The following is an 8,231-nucleotide window of genomic DNA, read 5'->3' on the forward strand; positions in this document are numbered from 1 at the left end:
ACCAGTGGCCATGATCTTAGTTTTTTTGATGTTGAGCTTCAGACCATTTTTGCACTCTCCTCTTTCACCCTCATTAAGAGGTTTTTTAATTGCATAGTAGAGTCTCTTTATGGTTTGTTTTTAAAATCAAAACCTAGTTGATTGAAGCAATTTGTGCCACATCCAATCTGATGTGTATTCAGAACACAAACTGTTTTCTACAGTGGATTCACTCCATTCCAGAACTAAATTTGGCCATTCCATTTGAATCTGGATATGTCACAGATTGGTTTGCATGAGGCTGATTTGGTTAATAATTCGGGATTTCACACAGGCTGGTGCAGAACCTATAGTTCATCTGCCAGATTTTTTTTTCAGTGAGGAACGTGAAAGGGACCCAGGAACCAAAAAAAGTGGAGGGGGCTCCATATTAGCTAGCTGTGACGATTTGCCCCATGATCTAAAATAATGAGAATATTAACCGGAATAATCTTGCACTATTTTGAGGACATCATTTTTTCCTGAATGTTTAGAATATTAAAATGGCAAGTATTAGAGTGTTTCTTTTTTGCCTATAAAAAGGGAAACTGAATTACTAGAGGTATCTGTCCATGTAATGTAAAAAAAACAACACACATACACACGCATGCGCATGCGCGTGCGCGCGTGCACACACACACACACACTTCCCCACCAATAAATCTCCACTATTACACAGCTGTTGCAAAGTCTCCAAATGCAAATATTGTAAACCTGAACATGATTCAACCAATTTTGTATAAGGCGAATAAATTTAATTGGCTTGGTGTCTCATCATCTTAAAACCCCTTTAGGGATAATCAGTGGCATTATATTTCTCTGAAGCCCCTTCTAATGTGTAATGTGCTATTGGCTACTTTATAGCTAATATACATGTGGCAAGCAAACAAATTGTCCCACAGCGATTTCCTTCCTGCTAAAGTGATTTCTCTATTAAAACGAAATGGCCAGGCGGGGTAGGAGAGACAAGAAAGCAGGCTTAGGGGACACTGGCTTCAGAAGTGCGCGCATGTGTTGCAGAGGGGCTGAAACTCAGTAGTAGAAAATATCCACGGCACACAGAAAATCTCCAGCTTAACAATGCAGTTCTAATTCGCTATAGTGGGCATAGGCTGGCTGGATAGCTCAGTGGTTTAGATGTCTGACTGTAGAGCTGGGGGGTTGGGAGTTTGATTCCCCGCTTTGCATCCTGGAAGAGCCAGCCTGTGGAGCCTTGGGCCAGCTGCACAGTCCCAGGGCTCCCCCTAGAGGAAGGGAATGGGAAACCACTTCTGAGTGCTCTCTACCCGCTATAACTCAGAATTGGCTTAACGGTAACAGCAGCAGCAACAACGATGATGAATTCGAAATAGGCAGAAGCGTCCTCTGCCAGCAGAAACTCCCTTATCCTGATAGAAATGACCTTGTGGAAGCAGAACTTTCTTCTGCTGATTGATTCTTGGAGATTTGCCACCAAAGGGGGGTGCCGTTAGAACAGGTTATGATCTCGGGGCAGAAGAGCCGGAAAAGAGGTGGGATGAGAGAGAAGCCATCCCACATCCAACGGGCCTCTAGCCCAGGTATGAAGTTTCTGTGCCAGGATGAGGGTGAAAATAGGACATTTCCACACACACACACACCCCAAGCCATAATGGATTTGGATTCAAGCACAGCTTTGGCTGCCCTAATGAAATTTGTGCCTATGCAGCGATCTTTTCGTGAGCTCTGGATGTACAAGTTTGGAGACAGAGTTGCCTTGGGATTTGGTGGCTGACATGTTTGACTTAGAAACAGTTTTTTTTGGGGGGGGCTTTGTTTCCCATATGTGACTCCCACCCTGATGCCCAATTTGTGCTGAGGTAGTCTTGTTGTTGCTGGGCTTTTGTGGTTGATTGATTTGAAATGTCAGAGCTTTGCAAAGTTTAGGGTGTTTGTACAGCGACTTGAGAAATAGCCCTCCAGAAGCAAAAGAACGGTACAGGGGCAGACAGTGTAAACGTCTCTGGTGTTTTGATTCAATGGGCTTTCTAGGATTCAACTGAGGCATTCTGAAAATGCCCTGCTTGAGCTCGGCCATAGGCACTCGCCTATCCCCTTGTTTTCTCCCAGGACATTCTCCTTCCCAGCTTCTCCAGATAGGGATATACCTTTGGCTATTTTTAGAAGTGCCTCCTTTATATGTACCAGTGGTTACGACATCAACCATTTCCTCTCTGGAACACGAGGCCCTAATTTATATGAAGGATGTTTGTTCCCTAAAGCAGAAAGATAACCATCACACAATAAATTCTAAGTACCTTGAAAGGGAAACTGTGCTGGAGTCTTTTCAGCTCAACCTGGGCCTTCCTGACCCGAACACGGGGGAATACAGTAATGAGCCTCTAAGAATAGCAGCTTAGATTCTGGGTTGCTCGGAAGGGATGATCGATGGCATTATTCCAGGAGCCGATCTATAGCATCAAGATGTTACATGGAAATTGCTCTTCCAGTCTTGACTCTGTCCTGGCGAGGCGTCATCGTAGGGTCATGTGGGTGGGAAGACAGGAGTTTGAACTGAGTGTGATGGGATAGCCAGTTGCCAGATGGGAAGAGGAGCAGTGCGGTCCTTTACTGGTGGAATTGGGCAAGGACTAGTTAAGCCTACATGAGGCCAAGTAAAGTTCTCCCGGACCCACATCCCTCCAAGCTTGGGGTTGTTCTTTGGGTCTCCTCTGGCCTGCCGTTGGCAAAAATTCTGTTGCTTAGGCCCTGGTCACATGAGGGAAATGTTCTCTAGTTATCCACCAGTTATATTGTTGTGTTTTTTTTTTTCTGGTCACACAACGCACAATCTATATCGCAATGTTTTTCCTGCCGGCTGTGTAACTGGGGTTTATTTTCCACTCCCTGAGAGTCTTGTGTGATTTTGTACTTCTTTTGCACTGGTGTGTTCCTTACTGGGTTTCAGAATATTAATTCTCAAAATTCAAAATAAGTCAAATAGAAGACTGAAGCAACAAATACAAATAAGAGCCTAGTTTATTCTAGCTTAGTTTCTCAAACGCCACATATATGGGATACTCAGGCGCTGGTCACACGAGCGAAATGTTCTGCAGTTCTTCCGAGACGTTCCATATCTCTGTTGTATTGGATTGCGATCACGTGATATATATATAGAGTAGACCTTTGGTCTAGATGGGCAGAGTATAAATCTAATAACATAAAATAAATTAAATAAATAATATATACTGGTCCCAAGCACTTTAAACAGAAGCGGTTTATTTCCTCCTCTTTGAATCAATGACAATGTTGCCAGTTCATTTTCTCTCTCTCTCTCCTCAATGATCCATTTATGCCCTCAATTTTTTAAAAAAATTATTCACTTTGTTGACCTATCAAGATAAGTCTAAGGCTTTTTCTCTTTTGAGAAGTCTCCTCCGTTGCACCGGTTGATCCTGCAGAAACACATTGCGTACAATGGACACTGGAACACCATATATCACAGTATATTCACTGGACACTGGAACACGGAAGTCAAACCACACGGGTATTGTTTGTCTAAAAACCTAGGCACAAGTTCACCCAATTATCAATTTATGGGGCTATGAATAACAATAAAAAAGCACACTTTCAGCAGTGAGGGTGGCAGAGTCTGCTTACACACACAAACATGCAGGCAATTAGGAACGGGTGACTGTCAAACTTTTCTCTCTCTGCACAGCCAAAAATGATGACCACCTTTGATTTGATGTATTGTTCATACAGGGTTTTTGTTTTTGTTTAAAATCCCAGCTGTAATATACTTTTAGCAAAATATCAACATCCTGGACAGGACAGGAAAAAAATAATAATACAAGAGCCGCAGTAATGGTGGCCACCTTACAGCCTTCGCCTCAGAGCAGAAGCAGTTCCGCGTTCGAGATCTCAATCCAATTATCGGTCCGATTATTTGCCCTCGTTAAACACATTGAATAAATGGCCAAACTGTGAGTCAACACGTAAGTAAATCCTACTGGTATCATGGAGTGTCTCTGATGGGAACTAGCAATCAGATTCAGGCCTTCATGGTTCGACTGGGTACCAGTACTGTTAGGAGGCCTGAGCACAGAACTCAGAAAGTTACTTTCATCGTTGTTGTTGTTGTTGTTGTTGTTGTTGTTGTTGTTGTTGTTGTTGTTGTCGTCGTCGTCGTCGTCGTCGTCGTCGTCGTCGTCGTCGTCATCATAAAACTGCAACCTTTGAGCATAGTGCAACCAACCAACCAACCAACCAACCAACCAACCAACCAACCAACCAACCAACCAACCAACCAACCAACCAACCAACCAACCAACCAACCAACCAACCAACCCAGCCTTCTTTTTATAAGCTTTTTTACAGCTGGTTTATTGCACAGCCTTGTCTCCCCTCTTTGCTGGAAGTGGCATTTGAAAGACCAGGCCACCATGACGGTTTGAAAAATCAGCCTCAGCCGCCCCCATCTGAATCCCAGGTGCTTCTTCTTGAGAAAACTGGATCTGGCAGAAGGCAATTTGAGGAGGAAGGAGTGAAAAGTTCACATGTTGAAAACTTTAGGACAGAGTCTGAAAACATGAAAGGTTAACATGGAGAAGAGCCACAAAATGCACAGACAGTGACCTAATTCCAAATAGCTTTCTTATAGAGAACAAATCAAATGAGACAAAGAAGTGTGGAACATTTATTTCAACCCTCTTTTGCTGCTGTCAAATACTCCTTTTAAAATTTCTTTTTTAGGAGCTTGTCTTCAGCAGATTTATAGCAGCCATTAGGGGTGGGATGAGAGGAAAACATGACGTAGTCTGATCTATCCTATAAATTAGTAGAGTAGGACTCCATATCCCTTTCAAGCCTCCTGACGGATGCCGAAAAACATGGAATGCCGTTTAGGGAATGGTAGATATAGCCTGATCTCTGGCTGCCTCTAATGGCCAGTTCTGGTAACTTCATTGTTAAAAGTATAAGTGTCTCTGTGAGTTTTCTTTTAATATTTTTAATATTTTGTGAGGCTGTGGATAAGTGAATCAGTGGATAGTGATCCCACGGATAAGGGGGTCCTACTATACTTATCTATGAGCTGGTAGGATGCTCTATAAACATCATTTTAGTTAACAGAGGTAGTTTGGAATCCAGGTCCAGAAAGCATGCATGGAAAAAGAAATATACGTCTGTACAGCAAATAAAGTGTTGGCATTGATGGAGAATTTTGGGCATTCCACTGGATGCCAAAGAACTTTTTCAGACGTGGTCAGGTGGCTTCAGAAATTCAGGCCTGACCACACTAGAAAGGGTCACCTTCACAAGAGTGATCTCCCTTGACAGTGACCCTTCCGTCTGCCAAGAAATCAATCCAGCCCGACCCCAAACAGTAAAATTCCTGCAACTGGACCCAAAAGATCAAGCTCGGATCGGGGCTCAGGTTGGAGTGCATTTCCACATCTGTTGCATGATTGCTGGGAAATAAATGTTCATCAGATCCCAGCATGCTTGGCTGGTTTGAGGATGCTACCAGATTGCAGGAGGTGGGAGGTGGGCAAAAATAGAGGGGAAGTAGGGATGGAGAAAGGATGCGACTGACTGGCTGGAATCCTGAGAAGAAGCATTCCACGTGGGGACCTATTCAGCAAATTCTATGTAATACTGCTGATAGCACCAACTCTGAAGGACATGAGCCTTCCTGGTATTGCTCCTCTGGGGGAGACCCTTCTTTCGGTCTGTTTGGTGAGGATACAAGGCAGGGCCTTTTTGGTGCCTGCTCTCGGGGTGTGGAACTCTGTCCCAAAAGAGTCCAGATTGGCTCCCACGCTCTTCCCACTCCCTTCCCCGAACAGGCAAAGACCTTTTTTTAAAAGACAGATTTAATGAGTAGTAATTGAACTTAATATATTTCTGGCTGGGTAACACAGTGGTTTTAGCTATCTGGTTGCAGAGCCAGAGGTGGGGAGTTCAATGCCCCGCTGTGCTTCCTGTGAGTAGAGCCAGCCTGGGTGGCCTTGGGCCAGCTGCACGGTCCCTGGGTGCCCCTAGAGGAAGGAAATGGGAAACCACTTCCGAATAATCTCTACCTGGAAAACGCTGAAAAAGGGTTGCCATAAGTCAACATTGACTTGATGGCAGATGATTCTTTTTATACTGTATACTTTAATGCAGTATTGTTTCAGTGTGGCTTCTTTTCCCAAGTGTATTCAACTTTTTTTTACATTAGTGGTCTTTTAAATATCATTATAGGTGTTGTTTTTTCCAATATCATCATCATCATCATCTTAGAACTGCAGAGCTGGAGAGGACCCTATGGATCATCAAGTCCGGCTCCTGTCAAGGAGGCACCACAGGGGAATCAAACTCCCAACCTCTGGCTCCAAAGACAGATGCCTAAACCACTGGGCTGTCCAGCAGTTCCATTACAATGGCCTGGATTCTGTTGGGTAGGTTCCCCTTGCAGAAGGGAAATAACGCCGCCACCAGTGTTATATTGCCACTGATTAAAGACTTGTTTATCGGATATCAGGGTGCACAGAACTTCATTTCCTTGTGTATATGCCCTAACATTTAAAAAAGGAAGTATTTAACTAATAGTAATCCGTTAGTGTTGATGACATCGTTCTCATTGTCAAGTGGCACTCCACAAAAAGATTGGGGCCTATTTTTTCAATCATTTGTAAGTTGCCTTGGAATCCTTTTTGGTAGAAAGGTAGCATAGAAATAAAACATGCAAATCTACTTCTAAACAAATGATATTATACATTAGTAATGTTGACGATGATGCAATTACTAGAATGAAAAATGCCAAGGAATGTTTCAATGTGGTGACTTACTTGACTCTTGAGACATGTTATTCCGTGGTTCCCCCGCCACCCACATTTTCTTGTTTTTCCTGGCGCGCTTCCATGGTGCCCTCCCCACCACTTCTACCTGCTGCCTGGGTTGACCTGCGACGCTCCACTCCTTGTTCCTGCCCTCCACGCAGAGGAAGAATCTGACAGAAATCTGTTGCCGGCTCTGTCCAATTCATCCAGCACTTTTTTTTCAAACCGCTGGCACAGGGCGAGCCATGGAATAAAGAGTGTGTGCATGTTGGCAGCCCCTAAATGTCACAAGGAGGAGGTTTAATTTAAAAAGGCGCCCGGTGCCAGTTGGCTCGCTAGGACTGGGAGAGAGGTTGTTAGCAGGTGTTCTCAGCTACCATCAACAGCCAGAATGTAAACAGCAATGCCTTGAAGTGGTGGGGAGGGGACCCTCTTCCCCTATCATCATAGTGTACAGATTCTTCCGGGAGTAGCTAAAACATACCATGGAGTGTCTTGGAGTGACCACTGAATGCAAGGATTTCCAACAGAGCCAGTAGATGTCCTACAGGTAGAAACAATTCTGCTCCCCAAGCCATGGCCCACCATAAAGGTCAGGAAAGGATGAAGCAGTGGGATTTTAACACAGCGTGGCCAGATGTACATTCAGTCAAGGATATTGCACCTTAATAATTGGGCAGAAGGGGGAATTTGTAGCTTTCTAGATACAGTAAGCTGTACCTCCCAAAATGTCTTCTCCTTCACAGTGCAGGAACGTTGTCATCTTTTGCTAAGATTCAAACTATGCATTATAGATAACGTATCAAAATCCATGAATGCCAGAAGTTATTTGATGGGCACAGCCGGAACTTTTCACACATGGTTTGCACACACGGTTCATCATTGGTGGTCAGGATGGAAAGACGGGCTTAGTTTGCTAGTGGAGTGATTCAGACATGGAGGTTATCCAGACTGGCATCTCTGGACCACCAATGTGATTTTAACCTTTAATGATGGGTTGTTGACAATGTATAGTTTCATGCCTAATCTGTTAGAAGAGGATCACATTATCTTCTGGGGGCACGTCTGGGACAATGCAGCCTGCCCAAGGCTACACAGGATCTTTTCTCCGGAGGCACAGTGAAGAATTGAAGTCTGAACCTCTGGATCCATAGCCAGGTACCCAACTGACTGAGCTATCCAGCCAGCTATATTTGTATGCTTATGAAACAATTCTAACTTATGATGACCTTTCCATAGAATACAGTGGTGCCTCGGCTTATAAACTTAATTGGTTCCGGAACTCCGGTTGTAACTTGAAATGGTCGTAAGTTGAAGCACCATTTCCCATAGGAATGCATTGAAATGCAATTAATCCATTCCTGTGCAATAAAAAAATTCAACCCCCCCCCCCCAAATCACTGCAAGACCCATCGGAAACGCAATTAATCC

The 8,231-nt window shown here is 43.9% G+C and overlaps 1 long non-coding RNA gene across 1 annotated transcript; it reads right to left on the bottom strand.

Annotated features, from left to right (window-relative positions):
• Positions 1–2,997: 2,997 nt before the first annotated feature.
• On the bottom strand, positions 2,998–6,971 carry LOC144586261 (uncharacterized). The gene is made up of 2 exons (XR_013540985.1): positions 6,810–6,971; positions 2,998–3,188 (listed from the first exon to the last, which is right to left on the bottom strand). It is a non-coding gene; the product is annotated as an uncharacterized LOC144586261 (long non-coding RNA).
• Positions 6,972–8,231: the final 1,260 nt, after the last annotated feature.

This window comes from Pogona vitticeps, chromosome 2 (genome assembly GCF_051106095.1).
Source record: "Pogona vitticeps strain Pit_001003342236 chromosome 2, PviZW2.1, whole genome shotgun sequence".
Lineage (NCBI taxonomy): Eukaryota > Metazoa > Chordata > Lepidosauria > Squamata > Agamidae > Pogona > Pogona vitticeps.